The following is a 17726-nucleotide window of genomic DNA, read 5'->3' as shown; positions in this document are numbered from 1 at the left end:
TAATATATAACTCATGATTATGAATATATTAATAATATATTATTCAAAACAACAGAAACCGTTTAACACTAACACTAACATTCTAACAATAATAATAATCATAATAATAATAATAATGGTGTTCATACCCTGGCCCAATAATAAAGGTCCAGGACCCCAGCAAATAGGCCCAACCCAAAGGGTTGGCCCTCACCCAGTACCAGCCTTCATTCCAAGAAGTCGGTACTAAACACGACCTGCTCCAAAGAAGTCGGATACGAGGGTTATCTGGCAGATAACGCTCATTCACTGAGTAACTGTCCCTAGAAACTCTCTAACCACTTCATAGAGCCATATCTTAACCTCCCTAAGATATGGGAACGGTTATCCACCTAAAAAGGTGGCACTACTTCAGCGGTGATTATTGGTTCACCACTATAAATACACTGACACCATTCAGGTATCTCTAAGTTCCAATATACATTCTAACCTGCTCCCACTCTTGCTAACTTAGGCATCGGAGTGTCTTTGCAGGTACCACCCCCCATTCTTTCTCACGCACAAGTCGGACGGAGGAACACCGAGTACCAGGTCCACTCGATAGCCACCTCCCTCACACGTTTGGGCCAACCTACGCCATCCGGCCCATTAATCTCCGGTTACCCACCGTAACATTGGCGCCGTTGCCGGGGACCCGAGAGATCAACCAGTGATGGCGGATAGATCCCCTGAAGAGGGTCATGTGGAGACAGATTCCGAACAAGAGAATTTGAACACTGGAAACAATGAGGCAGATCAGACCCTCCACCAGGAAGCCAATGATCAACATAGGGAAGGCACCTCCGGAATCAAAAATCCAAAGGTGAACTCCTCGGAGGGGCGCGAATCAGAAAAAGAAGGACCCTCCCACACTAGTGAGCTTATGGGATTAATCCATAGCCGCCTCGAGCAGCTAGAACAGGAGCGGGAACGACAAAAGGAAGCCGAAAAGAACCTAAAAGAGGAGATGGAGCGACGAAAAGAGTTAGAAAGAAAACTCTTAAAATTGGAATCCTCCCTCAAAGGTCGGAATTCCCACGGCGAGAGAGAAGATTCTCCCTTAGGAGAGAAAGATCCTTTTAGCGAGGACATAATGAGGGCAAAAGTTCCAAGAAACTTTAGAAGCCCCGATATGGACCTCTACGATGGGACCACTGATCCAAAGCATCATCTGAGCAACTTTAAAAGTCGGATGTATCTGACTGACGCTTCTGACGCTACGCGATGCAAAGCTTTTCCGACAACCTTATCAAAAGCAGCGATGAAAGGGTTCGACAGCCTCCCTCCGAGGTCAATTACCAGTTTTGAAGACCTCTCAAGAAAGTTCTTGATGAGGTTCTCCATCCAGAAGGACAAAGTAAAGCATGCACCAAGTCTCCTGGGAATAAAACAGGAGGTCGGGGAGTCCTTACGGGCCTATATGGAAAGATTCAACAAAGCGTGTTTGGAGATCCAAGACCTGCCCACCGAAGCAGTCATCATGGGGCTAGTCAATGGTCTTAGAGAAGGCCCCTTCTCACAGTCCATATCAAAAAGACACCCCGCCTCTTTAAATGATGTACAGGAAAGAGCTGAAAAGTACATCAATATGGAAGAAAACGCTAGGCTAAGAGACCCGAGTTTGCGACCCGGACACCCTCCCTCAACGAAAGAAAGGGAGAGGGAAGCTAAGAAGAAGGAAGAACTCGGCCTCGACAGGCCAAGAAAATATCACTCTTATACTCCACTGAAAGTTCCTGTAGTGGATGTGTACAGAGAAATTTGCAATACCGAAAGGCTACCTCCTCCCAGGCCCATTAAAAATAAAAGAGGAGGGAGCCGCGGTGATTACTGTGAGTACCATAAAATATATGGGCACTCCACAAACGACTGTTACGACCTTAAAAATGTGATAGAAAAATTGGCCAGAGAAGGTCGGCTTGACAAATATCTCATAGAAAGGTCGGACAGTCATGGAAAAAGAAAGCGAGACGATATGGATAAAAGAGACCCACCACCACAAACTCCGGAAAGACATATCCATATGATCTCAGGAGGGTTTGCGGGAGGGGGACTCACAAAATCCTCTCGTAAAAGACATCTCAAGAGAATTTACCAGGTCGAAGAGGGATCCTCCGACCTCCCAACCATTTCATTCACAAAGGAAGATGGGCGAGGGATAATCCCTGGGCACGACGACCCAGTGGTAATCACCATGATCCTGGCAAATGCCCACCTACACAGAACACTAGTAGATCAAGGAAGCTCGGCGGACATCCTCTTCAAGCCCGCTTTCGACAAACTGGGATTAGATGAGAAGGAGTTAAGAGCCTACCCCGACACCTTGTACGGGTTAGGCGACACGCCAATAAAGCCACTAGGATTTTTGCCCCTCCACACCACCTTTGGAAAGGGGGAGAAGACAAAGACTCTAAGTATAGACTTTATAGTCATCGACGTGGGGTCGGCCTATAATGCTTTAATCGGCAGAGCTACCCTTAATCGACTCGGAGCGGTGGTATCGACGCCCCACCTTTGCATGAAATTTCCGACCTCGGCAGGGATAGCAACGGTGAGGGGAGATTAGAAGCTAGCAAGGAAATGCTACAATGAAAGCCTAAACCTGAGAGGAAAAGGCAAAGAAGTTCACACAATAGAACTCGGGGGAGCAAAGATTAAAAAAGAGCTGCGACCCCAGCCCGGGGGAAAAACCGAGGAGATTCAGGTCGGCGAAGAGGAAGGAAAAAATACTCACATAGGGGCCAACCTAAGGGAGACCCTAAGACAAGGGTTGACCAAGATTCTAAGAGATAACTCCGATCTCTTCGCCTGGAAGGCCTCCGACATGCCTGGGATAGACCCCGAGCTCATGTCCCACAAGCTTTCGGTCTACTCGGGATCTCGACCTATACAACAACGAAGACGCAAGCTCGGCCCAGAGCGAGCTCAAATAGTAGAAGAGCAAGTACAAGCGCTCCTAGAAGCCGGTTTTATCAGAGAAGTCAAGTATCCAACATGGCTAGCCAATGTAGTGCTAGTCAAAAAACAAAATGGTAAATGGAGAATGTGCGTCGACTACACTGACTTAAATAAGGCATGTCCCAAGGACCCTTATCCACTACCAAGCATTGACACCCTAGTAGACTCTAGCTCGGGGTATCAATACTTGTCGTTCATGGACGCCTACTCAGGATATAACCAAATCCCGATGTATGAACCAGACCAGGAAAAAACAGCATTCATCACGCCCAGAGCTAACTTTTGCTACGTGGTCATGCCATTTGGATTGAAAAATGCAGGGGCCACATATCAGAGGCTGATGAATAAGGTGTTTGCCCCTCACTTAGGGAGCTTAATGGAAGCATACGTCGACGATATGCTGGTAAAGACCAAGAAGGAAGTCGACCTCCTATCTGACCTCTCACAAGTCTTTGACACCATAAGGTTGCACGGGATGAGACTGAATCCTACAAAGTGCGCATTCGCAGTGGAGGCAGGAAAATTTCTAGGATTCATGCTAACACAAAGAGGGATCGAAGCCAATCCCGACAAGTGTAGAGCTATCCTAGAAATGAAAAGCCCGACTTGTTTGAGAGAGGTCCAACAGCTGAATGGCCGACTAGCAGCTCTCTCCAGATTTTTGGCAGGATCAGCACTAAGATCCCTTCCACTGTTCTCCCTGTTGAGAAAGGGACACCAGTTTGAGTGGACTCCCGAATGCGAGGAAGCGTTCCAGAAGTTCAAAAAGTTTTTGAGCCAACCTCCTATTTTGACCCGACCTATAGCCGGAAAAGACCTCATCCTATACCTATCCGTGGCAGACAAGGCTGTCTCAGCAGCCTTGATAAAAAAAGACGAGGTCGGTCAACACCCAATCTATTTCATCAGTAAAGTTCTACAGGGCCCTGAGCTAAGGTATCACAAATTAGAAAAGTTTGCCTACTCCTTAGTAATAGCCTCTCGAAGGCTACGGCCTTACTTCCAAGCTCACACAATAAGAGTACGCACGAACCAACCCATGAAGCAAATCCTCCAAAAAATGGATGTTGTGGGAAGAATGGTTCAATGGGCAATAAAGCTCTCCGAGTTCGACTTGAAGTACGAAACTCGGACGGCGATTAAAGCCCAGTGCCTCGCCGACTTCATTGCAGAATATGCAGGGGATCAAGAGGATAAACCAACTACCTGGGAACTCAACGTGGATGGATCCTCCAATAAAACAGGAAGCGGCGCAGGCATAATATTGGTAGATGAAAGGGGAACCCAGATAGAGGTCTCCCTCAAGTTTGAGTTCCCAGCTTCAAATAATCAGGCAGAATATGAAGCCTTGATCGCAGGATTAAAGCTGGCAGAAGAAGTCGGTGCTACCAAAGTAATGGTATACAGTGACTCTCAAGTGGTGACCTCCCAAATAAGTGGAGAATATCAGGCAAAAGACCCAAATATGAAGAAATACTTGGAAAAAACTCTGGAGCACCTCGGGCGTTTTGCGGAAACCGAGGTCACGCACATAACTCGGGACCTAAATAGCAGAGCAGACGCCCTATCCAAGTTAGCAAGTACCAAGCCAGGGGGAAATAACAGAAGCCTGATCCAAGAAACTCTCCAGGAACCTTCAGTGGTAAAAATGGAAGACAAACATGAAGTCTTTGAAGTGGTCGGATTAAACCTCGGATGAATGAACCCCTTGGTCGAATACCTGAAATTCGACATCCTCCCCAAGGAGGAAAAGGAGGCCAAGAAAATCCGAAGGGAAGCGCAACACTATACCTTGGTGAAAAATATTCTCTATAGAAGAGGGATATCAACACCATTGTTAAAGTGTGTGCCGACCTCAAGAGCCACTGAGGTATTAGAGGAGGTACACAGTGGAATCTGCGGGAACCATCTCGGAGCGAGGTCATTAGCCAGAAAGGTGATCCGAGCTGGATTCTACTGGCCAACCTTGCAGAAAGATGCCACAGACTTTGTGAAAAAATGCCAACCATGTCAAATACACGCAAATTTCCACGTGGCCCCCCCAGAGGAGCTCATCAGTGTCACCTCCCCATGGCCCTTTGCAAAATGGGGAATGGATTTGTTAGGCCCTTTTCCCCAGGCGCCAGGACAAGTCAAATACCTAATAGTGGGAATAGATTATTTCACAAAGTGGATAGAAGCAGAACCACTGGCCACCATCACTGCACAAAGAAGTCGGAGGTTCCTCTACAAAAATATAATCACAAGGTATGGGATACCTTATTCCATTACCACAGATAACGGAACCCAGTTCACCGACTCCACCTTTAGAAGCCTAGTAGCCAGTATGAACATCAAACACCAGTTCACCTCAGTGGAACACCCACAAGCCAACGGGCAAGCCGAAGCAGCCAACAAAGTCATACTGGCAGGGCTGAAGAAAAGATTACAAGACGCGAAAGGAGCATGGGCTGAGGAACTCCAACAAGTACTATGGGCTTACAGAACAACCCCCCAATCCGCCACTGGAGAAACACCCTTCCGATTAGTTTATGGTGTAGAAGCCATGATCCCAGTAGAGGTCAATGAGCAAAGCCCAAGAGTGATTTTCCACGACGAGATAAGGAATATACAGGGGCACAAAGAGGAGCTCGACTTGCTCCCCGAAATCCGAGAAGAAGCCCAGATAAGAGAAGCAGCATTGAAGCAAAGGATGACCGCGAGATACAACAAAAAAGTCATTCAAAGGAATTTCACCCCAGATGACTTGATCCTAATCAGAAACGATATTGGAGTCAACAAATCAGGAGAAGGAAAGCTCGCGGCTAATTGGAAAGGACCATACAAGATCAACGAGGTCTTAGGAAAGGGCTATTATAGGGTAACTGACTTCGACGGCAACGAGTTACCCAGGTCATGGCATGCTTGTAATATGAAAAGGTACTACAGCTAAAAGCGAACCCTACTCCCTGATGTACTCTTTTCCCGATTTCATGATTTTTTTTCCCAAAATCAAAGGGTTTTTTTCTGAAAAGGGTTTTTAACGAGGCATCATAGTAGGGGCTAAGGGAAAACAAATAATTAAAAGCCCTTAGTAGCAATAAAGTACCTCCTTAATTAATAAAGATCTCTTTCATTTAAATATCTCTTTTAAATTCCCTTTCTATTCCCTTTCTACGAAACGCGCCGATTTAAGCTCGACAAAACGTGAAAATCCCATGAACCGACCTAGATGGTCGTCAGGATAAAACGACGAGGTACAAGTCGGCGTAAAGAGGCTATAGAAGTCGATCATGATAAACTCAGGAGCAGTCCGACTCATAAGTCGGAATGCGAAACCGAGTAAAATTAAAATGAATCGCAAAAGTAGCCTAAGTCATGAAAAACTCAATAAAACAAAATTGAGTACTAGGAATAACAAAAAGAGATAGGAAAAAACTAAGAAAAAATAGTAAGGCTGCCTCGAGGATCAAGGAAATTCAGAAAAGCAGGCAAGCCCCAAAGAAAAGGTTTTTTCCAGAAAAGATCAAAGAGTCAAAAGAACCACGAACAGAAAAAGCATGCGCACATAAGGTAACTCAAAACCCTTATCCAAAAAAGGGCATTTATTTAAAACGCTAAATTAAACACTTATTAAAAAGGGGCATTATAAATTGTTTTGTTTACGGCCTTAAAAGGCCAAAAATTGTTCAAACACCAACAAATAAATATAAAGAGTTTAAAAAAAGGGGGGGGGTCCACAGGCCGGACCCCGAATATCCAAATCACTTCTTTGCAAGAGGAGTAGGAGGATCACCACCACCAGGACTAGGGGTTGGAGAGTAAGTCGGAGGAGCAGCAGAAGAACTCGGAGCGTCCTTAGAGCGAGGAGGGGACTCTATGATCCTCTGCTCCCGAGTCTTCAAATCAGACTCAGACTCCACCACGGGGACAGGAGGATCCACGATGGCACCATCAATGACAACCTTATCAGGGTCCAAAGGAGAAAGGTCCAAGTCAGGAGCAATGACTCCGACCTGCTCCTTGAAAACCCTCCAGGCCTCATCAGCACCATCCGCAATAGAGTACTCCAACTCGGTATAGGCCTTCCGAGCATTCAGCAAGTCATTCTTTACAGACACAAGATCAGCAAATAAACTGTTGTAGCTGGCTTGCGCTGTTTTCCTCAAATCCACCTCCATGTTGCATTGGGCTTGCAACTTCTGCCCCTTCTCCCGGAGGCTGTCCCTCTCCTCCTTCAGCTTGGCGACTTTCCCCTCCAACTCCCTCTCATGCTCCTGATATATGCGAAGCCTACCCTCCAGCTCCTCGATCCTCGAGGTCGTCCCTAAAGAGCTGATAGGAGTCTTCTCAAATATATCCAAGAGTTTGCCACAAACCCCCGCCGTCTTAAGACTCTCCTCAACCACAGTGGTGAGGTAGTGCCGAACAGAAACATCATCCATACTCATACGAGCATGAGGATAGATGTTCTTTCGGACGAACGCAAGAGCGTCCGCCTCACCAGAAGCGCCAGACTCTAAGGTCTTGTGCTTCTTCGGCTCTGGCTCAGGAGTAGGTCGGACAGAAGGGGGTGGCAGAGAGGAAGCAGAGGAAGAAATCACAATAGGTTGGGAGGGAGTCCCAACATTCCGAGGAGGAGGAGAAGGAGAGACAACCACCCTAGCACCACCAGATCTGGCACGAGACTTCGCCTTGGCTTCCTGAACCCTCTGGAAAGACTCTTGAGCATTTTTCTTTGCCATCTCTGCAAAAACAAATTGGTAGCTAAAAGTCAGACAAGTCGGTAAAAGAAATTGCAAGTCGGAAATAAGTGAAAAACGCAAAAAGCTACCTAGTTGTGACTGGACAAAGGCCGGCGACCCCTGGAGAAATTTTTTAGTATCCAAGTATGGGGCCCTCACCCACACTTCTCGGAGGAACCCCACAATGGCCGCCTCCACCTCATCCAGGTCGTCCAGACCATATTTCTCGCAGGGAGAGGCCTCCAGCCAATATAAGGGAAATCGGGGAGAAGAATCATCATCCAAGAAAAAGGGGTGGTGACCCTCTACTGCTTGAACTTTTAAAAAATAGTTTTTGAAATCGTGAAAGGATTCGTCAAAAAGGGTAAAAAGCCTCCGACCTTGAATGGCCCGGAAGGACACCCACTGTTGCTTATTATTTAACCCACTGAAGGGCTTGGTCATATGGAAGAGATAGAAGAAAATCCTCAGAGAAGTCGGGAACTCTAAGGCCTGGCTGATAAATTGGTAAATTTTTAAAAAACCCCAAGAGTTGGGGTGAAGCTGGGTGGGGGCAACCCGGCAATGATGTAATACAGACATTTCAAACTCTGAAAATGGAAGAAAAACGCCCAAACGGGTGACCATACTCTCATACATAAAAAAGAAATGAGGGGCCGCCTCGTCGGCCCTCCCGAAGCAAACCCGGTCTTCTGGACCCGGGACTACCAACTCGTACTTCGGCTCATCCTCTTCAGAAGTACAGATTCTATGATGAGTACGAAGGTGGGTGATAAACTCGGTATCGACCGAAGGCTCCTCCCCTAGAACCGTGACATCGACCCACTGAGAAAGAACATCTACGGAAGCCATTTTCTTTTCTTAAAAAAGGGTGACAAGAAACCTACAAAAAGAAAAGGAAAATCAACACACGGTCTCTAAAGGGAAGGAGTACGGAACTAAGGCCTACAAACCAGCCTACCTACAAAATAAAGGCACGAAAATAGAAAGCATGTTACAGAAAAGGAAAAAGCTAACCTTTAAGTCTGAAATCAAGACTAGAAGAAGTAAAAGCCCTCGAAACGCAAGAATGCAGCACGAACAAATGCAAGGAAAATTTGAAAGATTGCAGAAACGAAACAACGAAAGAGAGGGAAAGTATTTATAAAGACGTTAGGGGCACGATGGTAAAACTGGCGCTATCATTAATGAAGATGCACCGTTACCAAGGCCATTAAAATCCCCACGCACACCCCTAATGGTCATATGGAAGAGATAGAAAAAAATCTTCAAAGAAGTCGGGAACTCCAAAGCTTGGCTAATAAATTGATAAATTTTCAAAAAACCCCAAGAGTTGGGGTGAAGCTGGGTAGGGGCAACTCGGCAGTGATGCAAAACAGATATCTCAAAGTTTGAAAAAGGGAGAAAAACACCCAAACGGGTGATCATGCACTCATACATAAAGAAAAAATGAGGGGCCGCCTCATTGACCCTCCCAAAGCAAACCCGGTCTTCAGGACCCGGGACTACCAATTCATACTTCGGCTCGTCATCCTCAGAAGTACAAATTCTGTGGTGAGTGCGAAGGTTGGTGATAAACTCAGTATCGACCGAGGGTTCCTCCCCTAGGACCGTGACATCAACCCATTGAGAAAGGATATCTACGGAAGCCATTTCTTTTTCTTAAAAAGGTAGCAAAAAACCTACAAGGGAAAAAGAAAAGGAAAATCAAAGACACGGTCTCTAAAGGAGGAAGTACGGAACTGAAGTCTACAAACCAACCTATCTACAAAATGAAGGCATGCAAATAGAAAAGCATGTTACAAAAAGAACTAACCTTTATCCGAAAATGAGGGTTGAAGGAAACGAAAAGCCTTCGAAGATACAAGAACACAGCACGAACGAATGAAGGGGAAAATTTGAAAAATCGCAGAAACGAAACAATGAAAGAGAGGGAAAGTATTTATAAGTACGTTAGGGGCACGATGGTAAAAGCGGAGCAGTCATTAATGAAAGTGCACCGTTACCAAGGCCATCAATCCCTACGCACATCCCTAACGGACGCGACGCTTGATTAGACATAACTGTCAGAACCGAAAGGTCAAGGAAAATCATGTCGGTTCTTAAGCCATCACATCGGTCCTCTTGCAAATCGGCTACGACCCCGAGTTGAATACTCGAACCCAAATCCTAAAAGGAAATTGGGCTCGAGTAGGGGCACTGTTCATACCCTGGCCCAATAATAAAGGTCCAGGACCCCAGCAAATAGGCCCAACCCAAAGGGTTGGCCCTCACCCAAAGGGTTGGCCCTCACCCAGTACCAGCCTTCATCCCAAGAAGTCGGTACTAAACACGACCTGCTCCAAAGAAGTCGGATACGAGGGTTATCTGGCAGATAACGCTCATTCACTGAGTAACTGCCCCTAGAAACTCTCTAACCACTTCATAGAGCCATATCTTAACCTCCCTAAGATATGGGAACGGTTATCCACCTAAAAAGATGGCACTACTTCAGCGGTGGTTATTGGTTCACCACTATAAATACACTGACACCATTCAGGTATCTCTAAGTTCCAATATACATTCTAACCTGCTCCCACTCTTGCTAACTTATCCAAATATTTAATAATATGTTCTTAAGATAATGTAAAATTACAAACTATTTTTTTCTTTAATTTTATTCTTCACTCACTCAAACTACTCCCTATTCTTTCATGGTCTACTTCTTCCTTCCTGCCTTGCAACCGAAACCCAGAAGTAAAATGTAGTGATGAAATAAGCTCACCTTCCTTAGAACCAAGACGCATAACGCATTACAAAAATCTTTTTTTTTTCTTCACCAACACGTGTCGGACATGTAAGCTACTTCCATGCTAATCGCAAGCCATGCTTTGCTTTGCACATCTGCCAAATACAGTCGCATTTGGTTATCTTTAAATATTGTCAAATAGCACATCTTGTCTGCATGCAATGATGGATCCAGAAAATATTTTCAGTTAGGGCAAAATATATATAATATAATAATAATTTTTATAATTATACTATAATATTATAAATAGGAATATTCTTTAAATTATTTAACCAATAAATTAAAATAAAATAACAATTTAAAATAATAACAAATAATTTAGAATTTCATTCTTTTAGGTTTCATATTTTGAAAAGGTTGAATAATCTTTTCCTTGTCAATACAATCAAATGTCTCTGCTTCTATTTATGTCACTAAACAATCATTTAAAAATTCATCTCCCATACGATTACGAAGTCGACTCTTTATGATGTTCATAGCAGAAAAAGTTCTTTCAACTAATGCAGTTTCTATAGGCAAAACTAAAGCTAACTTCAAAAGAAGAAACACTAATGGATAAACAATATTTTTTCGAGTCTCAACCAACTTCTGAGAAAGAGCACCAATTCCATTTAAGTCTGAGAATTGATCATCAGAACGCACATCTAATACGAAGTTCTCAATTTGACTATCAAGTGCCAAAAGTTGAGTGGAAAAAAATTCTAATGGATAGAATTGAGCTAACTGGATCAACTTCTCCTTATCAAATGCAAAAAATGAGTGTCTTGGATTCAAACAAGCTATGCAAAGAAGCAATCCAGTATTCACCTCTGTAAAATGATTATTGAGTTCTTGAAGTTGTCTATCAACTACTTGATAGAATATCTCAACTTGAAAATGATGCAAATTTGATATCTTTTGAGCTTTGCATCTTGATCTTCCTTGTGACAAAAATATATCATCCATGATTGGAACAGTAATATCATGTTTGTGACAAAACAATGAGACTTCGTCAAGTAAAAGAGACCAGCCATCATCTCTTATATTTTACAACCGTTGCTTAGACACTTTGACTAATGCCATAGCATTTACAATGTCTTGATCATTCCTTTGTAACGCTTGAGATAACTCATTAGTAACTCCCAAGATATTTTTCATCAAGTACAAGTTGAAAATGAATTCAAAGGATTTAATGACATTCAATAAATGACATGCTTCAGCTCTTTGTTCTGAATTATTTCCATCTTCCTCAACATATTCAAGAACATTAACCACAGAAAGAAATAAAGAAATTAATCTAAGTATAGTTTCATAGTGTGAACCCCATCTAGTGTGATACGTGCTTCAAATGTTCGTGATATGAAGAGTTCAAGTATTATTTAGAAGATATTAATTTACATTTTTAGAATATTTTAATTTAATGTATTTTGATTTTGTTTATTTAATTACTAGATTGGGTCTTATATTTATGGATTTTAGGGTTTTTCTTTGTTTTAACCTAATAAGAGGTTATAAATACCTCCTTAACTATTGTAGTCGTAGAATAGAATTTTTAGAGGTTTCAAAACCCCTTTTTGGTTTCGTGATGAAACCATGGTGTGGACAATTGAGGTTGATGAGTCCCTCTCTTGTTACATCGGGGAATTGGGTAGAAGGTTGAGGAGTCCCTTCGAATCAATTCCCAAACTATGGCGTTAATAAGTTAGGTTGAGGAGTCCCTTTCTTGTTGCGTTTTCTTGTTACGTCAAGAAATTGGGTAGAAAGTAGAGTGATTCTCTTTGTACTCAATTTCAATCTATCATTTTTATTTTTATTTAAATTTCAATGTACCTTTTTTTATTCAGTTTGAATCCTTATCTTTTTATTTATCTTTTATTTCTTTATCATTTGGTATCAGAACTCATGTATTAGATTAATTCTTATTAATCTATATTTGTTCTTCTTTTATCATAAAAAAAGGAGTCCAATATGTTACGTCTTTCTTTAAGTTCTTGTGTTCTTATTTTCGTTTGCGTTTCATTATTGTTTAAAAAAAAAAGCATAAAGTACAAAAAAAAGAAACCAAAAAAAAAGAAAAAAACAAAAAAAAAAGAAATTATCTTCCTTGTAATTATTGTCCTTTTCATATATTATTTTTTTCCACCTACAAGATTCGAGGACGAATCTTTTTTGAAGAGGAGGAGAATGATATGTGCTTCAAATGTTCGTGATATGAAGAGTTCAAGTATTATTTAGAAGATATTAGTTTACATTTTTAGAATATTTTAATTTAATGTATTTTAATTTTGTTTATTTAATTACTACATTGGGCCTTATGTTTATGTGTTTTAGGGTTTTTCTTTGTTTTAACCTAATAAGAGGTTATAAATACCTCCTTAGCTATTGTAGTCGTAGAATAGAATTTTTAGAGGTTTCAAAACCCCTTTTTTGGTTTCGTGATGAAACCATGGTGTGGACAATTGAGGTTGATGAGTCCCTCTCTTGTTACATCGGGAAATTTGGTAGAAGGTTGAGGAGTCCCTTCGAATCAATTCCCAAACTATGGCGTTAACAAGTTAGGTTGAGGAGTCCCTTTCTTGTTGCGTCAAGAAATTGGGTAGAAGTAGAGTGATTCTTTTGTACTCAATTTCAATCTATCATTTTTGTTTCTATTTCAATTATAATTTATCTTTTCATTCAGTTTGAATCTTTATCTTCTTGTTTATTTATTATTTCTTTATCATAGTGTCTCCAACTCTTTTTAAAGCTGTTTCTTGATTCAAACCACGCCCACTAGAAATTTTTTCACCTTTTAGTGCTTCAATTGTCTTAGTCATCTGACTATCACGAAGCATATCTCTTCGTTTACACGAAACTCCAACAACATTGCACAAATTAGTTAACAAATTAAAAAGTAAAGCAATTTCAACTTATTTTTTTGCAACCGTTACAAGAGCTATCTGAAGTTGGTGGGCAAAGCAATGTACATAGAAAGCATAAGAATTTTCTTTCAATATCAAAGTTTTTAAACCATTAAATTCTCTTTGCATGTTACTTACACCATCATATCCTTGTCTATGTACTCTTGATAAACTTAAATTATATGTTTCTAATAATGATTCCAATGCTAATTTTAGAGCTAAAGCATTAGTATTAGAAACATGAACAAGACCAAGAAAATGCTCCCTAATTTGTCCTCCTTTATTCACATACCTTAAGCAAATTGGTATTTGCTCCTTAATAGAAATGTCGCGGGTTTCATCAAACAATACAGCAAATAATTCATCCCAATATCATCTACAATAACTTTTGTCGTTTCCCTTGCAGCAACTCTTACAATGTCTTTTTGGATTAAAGGTGCTATTAGTTTAAGATTTTCACGAGCATTTTTGAAAGCATGACCAATCTCTTCATTATGTTGCGCAAGAAAGTTTAGAAGTTCCAAAAAATTTCCTTCGTTAACAGAATCATCTGTCTCATCATTACCACAAAAGGCCAATCCTTGTCGCAAAAGAAATCTAATCCAATCAATTGTTGTTGTCAAGTGAATTTGATAATTCTTTTTAGCTTGCTCAGATTATTTTTCAATAGCAGCAATGATGTGTTGTTTTGGTCTCATAAGTGCTTCACATTTTCTCCAAGCTTGATTATGAGCGCTATCATGAATCCCAACATGAATTTGTAGTCTCTTTTTTTTTTTCTAATTTGAAAAGCTAGTAGTTACAAAATAAAGCATCACCACCTTCAGTCTCGGGTTTCATAAGATAATAACAAAGACAAAAAAAATAGCATCTTTTGATATACTATACTCTAACCAGTTGCCATAGTCATCAAACCAAATTAAATCTTCGAAAAGAAGAACCACAAGCAGTTTACGGAAAATCATGAGTCCTTGGTTGACAAGGACCTTTTTGCAAATATGCACATCTAACTTTGTCTCTATCATTCGAGTGATAACTTGAAATCTTTGATCGTTATCCTGGATCTTCTATAAGACTATCTACTTCGAATTCTAAAAACCTCCTTTTATTAGAAGAGGTCGATGAATTGTTTTAGGATCCAATCTCCAATGATAAGGTTCTTTTGAAATATTTCTCCATTACTAATAAGATAAAATTATAAATCTAAGTTAATTAATTAATAAAAAAATTTACAATTCTACACAAATTAAAAATTATAATATAAAATTATAAATACAAAATTGATAAACATATGTCATTTAAATAAATTTCCAACAACAACAAAATAATTTTCAGACTCTCTTGTCAGCCTCTCATTTATTTGCCTTATCATTGCTTAAGGAAGATGCTTGTGAATTTCAATCAAGAGGAAGGTAATCAAGTTGCTATGAAAGAATTAAAAATACCAGATCTGATGCAACAAATAGAATGCTTCATGTCAATCAACAAATATGTATCAGATCATTAAAAGGAATCGTCAGAAGATTTCTACATCCAAAAATTCAAAACCAATATTAGTTGGTTATTGACTGATTTTTTAATCAAACTAAACTTGCAATTACATCAGAACAAATTAAGTCCTCAAAAATAATTAAATCAATGCACAAAAATAATTAACAAACAAATTAATCAAACTAAACTTGCAATTACATCAGAACAAATTCAAATATTTAATCACAAATTCACAATTAACAAATCAACTAAATCAATTATCAAACAACAATGAAGCAAATAAGTGAATAAGCAGAATTGCAGATCGGTGAATCATGATTCATGAATGTATCACGAAAAATCTAAGATTGAATCTGAACAGCTGAACTCTAGAAACTAGGAAGCAAAAGTGTAGAACTCAGTAGGCAGTAGCCAGTGACGAATTTGTGCGGCGTTCAGCGGCAGCAGGACGAAAGGCAAGCATTCTCTGCTGAAGCCTGAAGAGTGAAGAGTGAAAATCGAAGAGAGAAGAGGATTGCAGATTTGCAGTATTCGAAGAAAAAGGACGGCCAATCGATGAAGAAGAAGGCAGAAGGGGATGCGGAGATGTGGAGACACGACAGTGACTTTGGAGACAGGAGGGCGGAGGGTGGAGAGCTGGAGACGTCAGCGGGGAGAGAGCCGTGACACTGGCTGAGACGCAAAGTAGCTCTGGTTTCTGGAGACAAGAGTGCCGAGTGCGGGCTGCTGATGCACCACTATTTCGTGGTATATTTTATGCTTAATTGAGTAGATTTTATCCACTAAACTCACACCTATTCATATAATTCGCATATTTTATATTTTCCATCTTAATTTTGTGCTATGATTGAAAACATGTTTCTTTGGCCTTAAATTTGCTATGTTTAATCCTCTCTTATTACCATTCGATGCCGTGATATGTGTGTTAAGTGATTTCAGGATTTATAGGGCAGGAATAGCTTAGAGGATGGAAAGGAAGCATGCAAAAGTGGAAGGAATATAAGAAATTGAAGGAATTGCTAAAGCTGTCGAGCCTGACCTCTTCGTACTAAATCGACCATAACTTGAGCTACATAGATCCAAATGAGGCGGTTCCAGTTGCGTTGGAAAGCTAACATCTAGGGATTCTAAATGATATATAATTTGTCATAGTTGCCACGCCATTAGGTGACGCGCACGCGTGACCTGGAAAAAATTCAATCCACGCGTACGCGTGGACGACGCGTACGCGTGACAGAGGCACGTGCTGGACGTATCAGAAATCGTTATGGGCAATTTCTGGGCTGTTTTTGACCCAGTTTTCATCCCAGAAAACACAGATTAGAAGCTACAAAGTGGGGGAATCAATTCATTCATTCATACAACTTCTCATTATTCAGAATTTTAGGTTTTAGATGTAGTTTTCTAGAGAGAGAGAGAGGAGAGCCTCTCTCTCTAAGTTTTAGGATTTCTCTTAGTTTTAGGATTACTTCTTCTCAATTCCAGGTTCAATGTTCCTTTAATTTAGTTTCTCTTCTACTTTTATTTATTCTAGTATGCTAGTTTATTTATTTTCCTGATTTGGTTTATGAACTCCATGTTAGATTTGATTTCTTTATATTTAATACAATTTGAGGTATTTCATATTTATGATTTTAATTTAGCTTTTTACATTCTTAGCTTTGGTTGAGTAATTGGAGACACTTGAGTTATCAGACTCCTTGTTGATTGATAATTGAAAATTGCTGGTTGATTTGGATACCTCTAAAGCTAGTCTTTCCATAGGAGTTGACTAGGACTTGAGGAATCAAATTAATTAGTTCACTTGACTTTCCTTTATTTAGTAAGGGTTAACTAAGTGGAAGCAGTTGACAATTCTCATCACAATTGATAAGGATAATCAGGATAGGACGTCCGGTTTTCATACCTTGCCAAAAGTTTTCTTAATTATTAATTTAATTTCTTGCGATTTACTTTTCTTGTTCCTTATTCAAAAACTCCAAAAAGATAATCTTCCATAACCAATAATAACTGCACATCCCTGCAATTTCTTGAGAGACGACTCGAGGTTTAAATACTTCGGTTTATTATTTTATTGGGTTTGCTTTAGTGACAAACAAATTTTTGTACGAAAGGATTATTGTTAGTTTAGAAACTAACAACGAGAACTTATTTGTGAATTCTTTACTAGCAAAAATCCGTTCGTCAGCTGCGAAGGCTGGAGGCTGCGAAGTGCGAAGGCGGGAGGCTGCGAAGCCTGGAGCAGATGAAGAAGATTGGGGAAAAAGAAGGGTTATGGATTTAATTTGGGGTGGGGTTAAAACAAATTATATAGTGGGGCATTTAGGACATTTTACTAAGAACTACTAAGTAATTTCTGGAATTTCACTGGCGACAGTTGCCCTCACTACTCAATAAATGCATCCGTCCCTACTGTCTGCATGCAGGAAACAGAGAACACGTTTTCACATCTGATTGTCCTCCATGCCAAACGCGGGTTGTGTTTTGCAACAACCTTTTTTCTTTTTTTTTTTTCTTCCATGCAAAACGTGCTTTGCGTTTTGCAGGTCTCTGAACTTACAAATTCACATTTGTGGATTACACACTATGCACAAATATAGTTTGATTTTTGCATAGATTTTTGTCGTTATTTATTTATTTATTTATTTTTAAAATTTACTAATGATCGAATTCTAGACCTTTTAGTCACAGAGAGTTTTAATATAATGTTATGAAATTATTCACTCCAAAAATTTAAATTGATAAAAAAAATAGGGTAAATAATTATATCTTAAAATAAGTAGAAGTGAAGTTTTACCTAGAAACAAAAATGGATTAATTAAAATCTTAAAAGACATTTCTCTTTTTTGATGGGTTCAAATAAGATTT

The sequence above is a fragment of the Arachis ipaensis genome, chromosome B09 (assembly GCF_000816755.2).
Source record: "Arachis ipaensis cultivar K30076 chromosome B09, Araip1.1, whole genome shotgun sequence".
Lineage (NCBI taxonomy): Eukaryota > Viridiplantae > Streptophyta > Magnoliopsida > Fabales > Fabaceae > Arachis > Arachis ipaensis.
The sequence above is the reverse complement of the archived record's forward strand: the minus strand, read 5'-3'. Positions refer to the sequence as shown.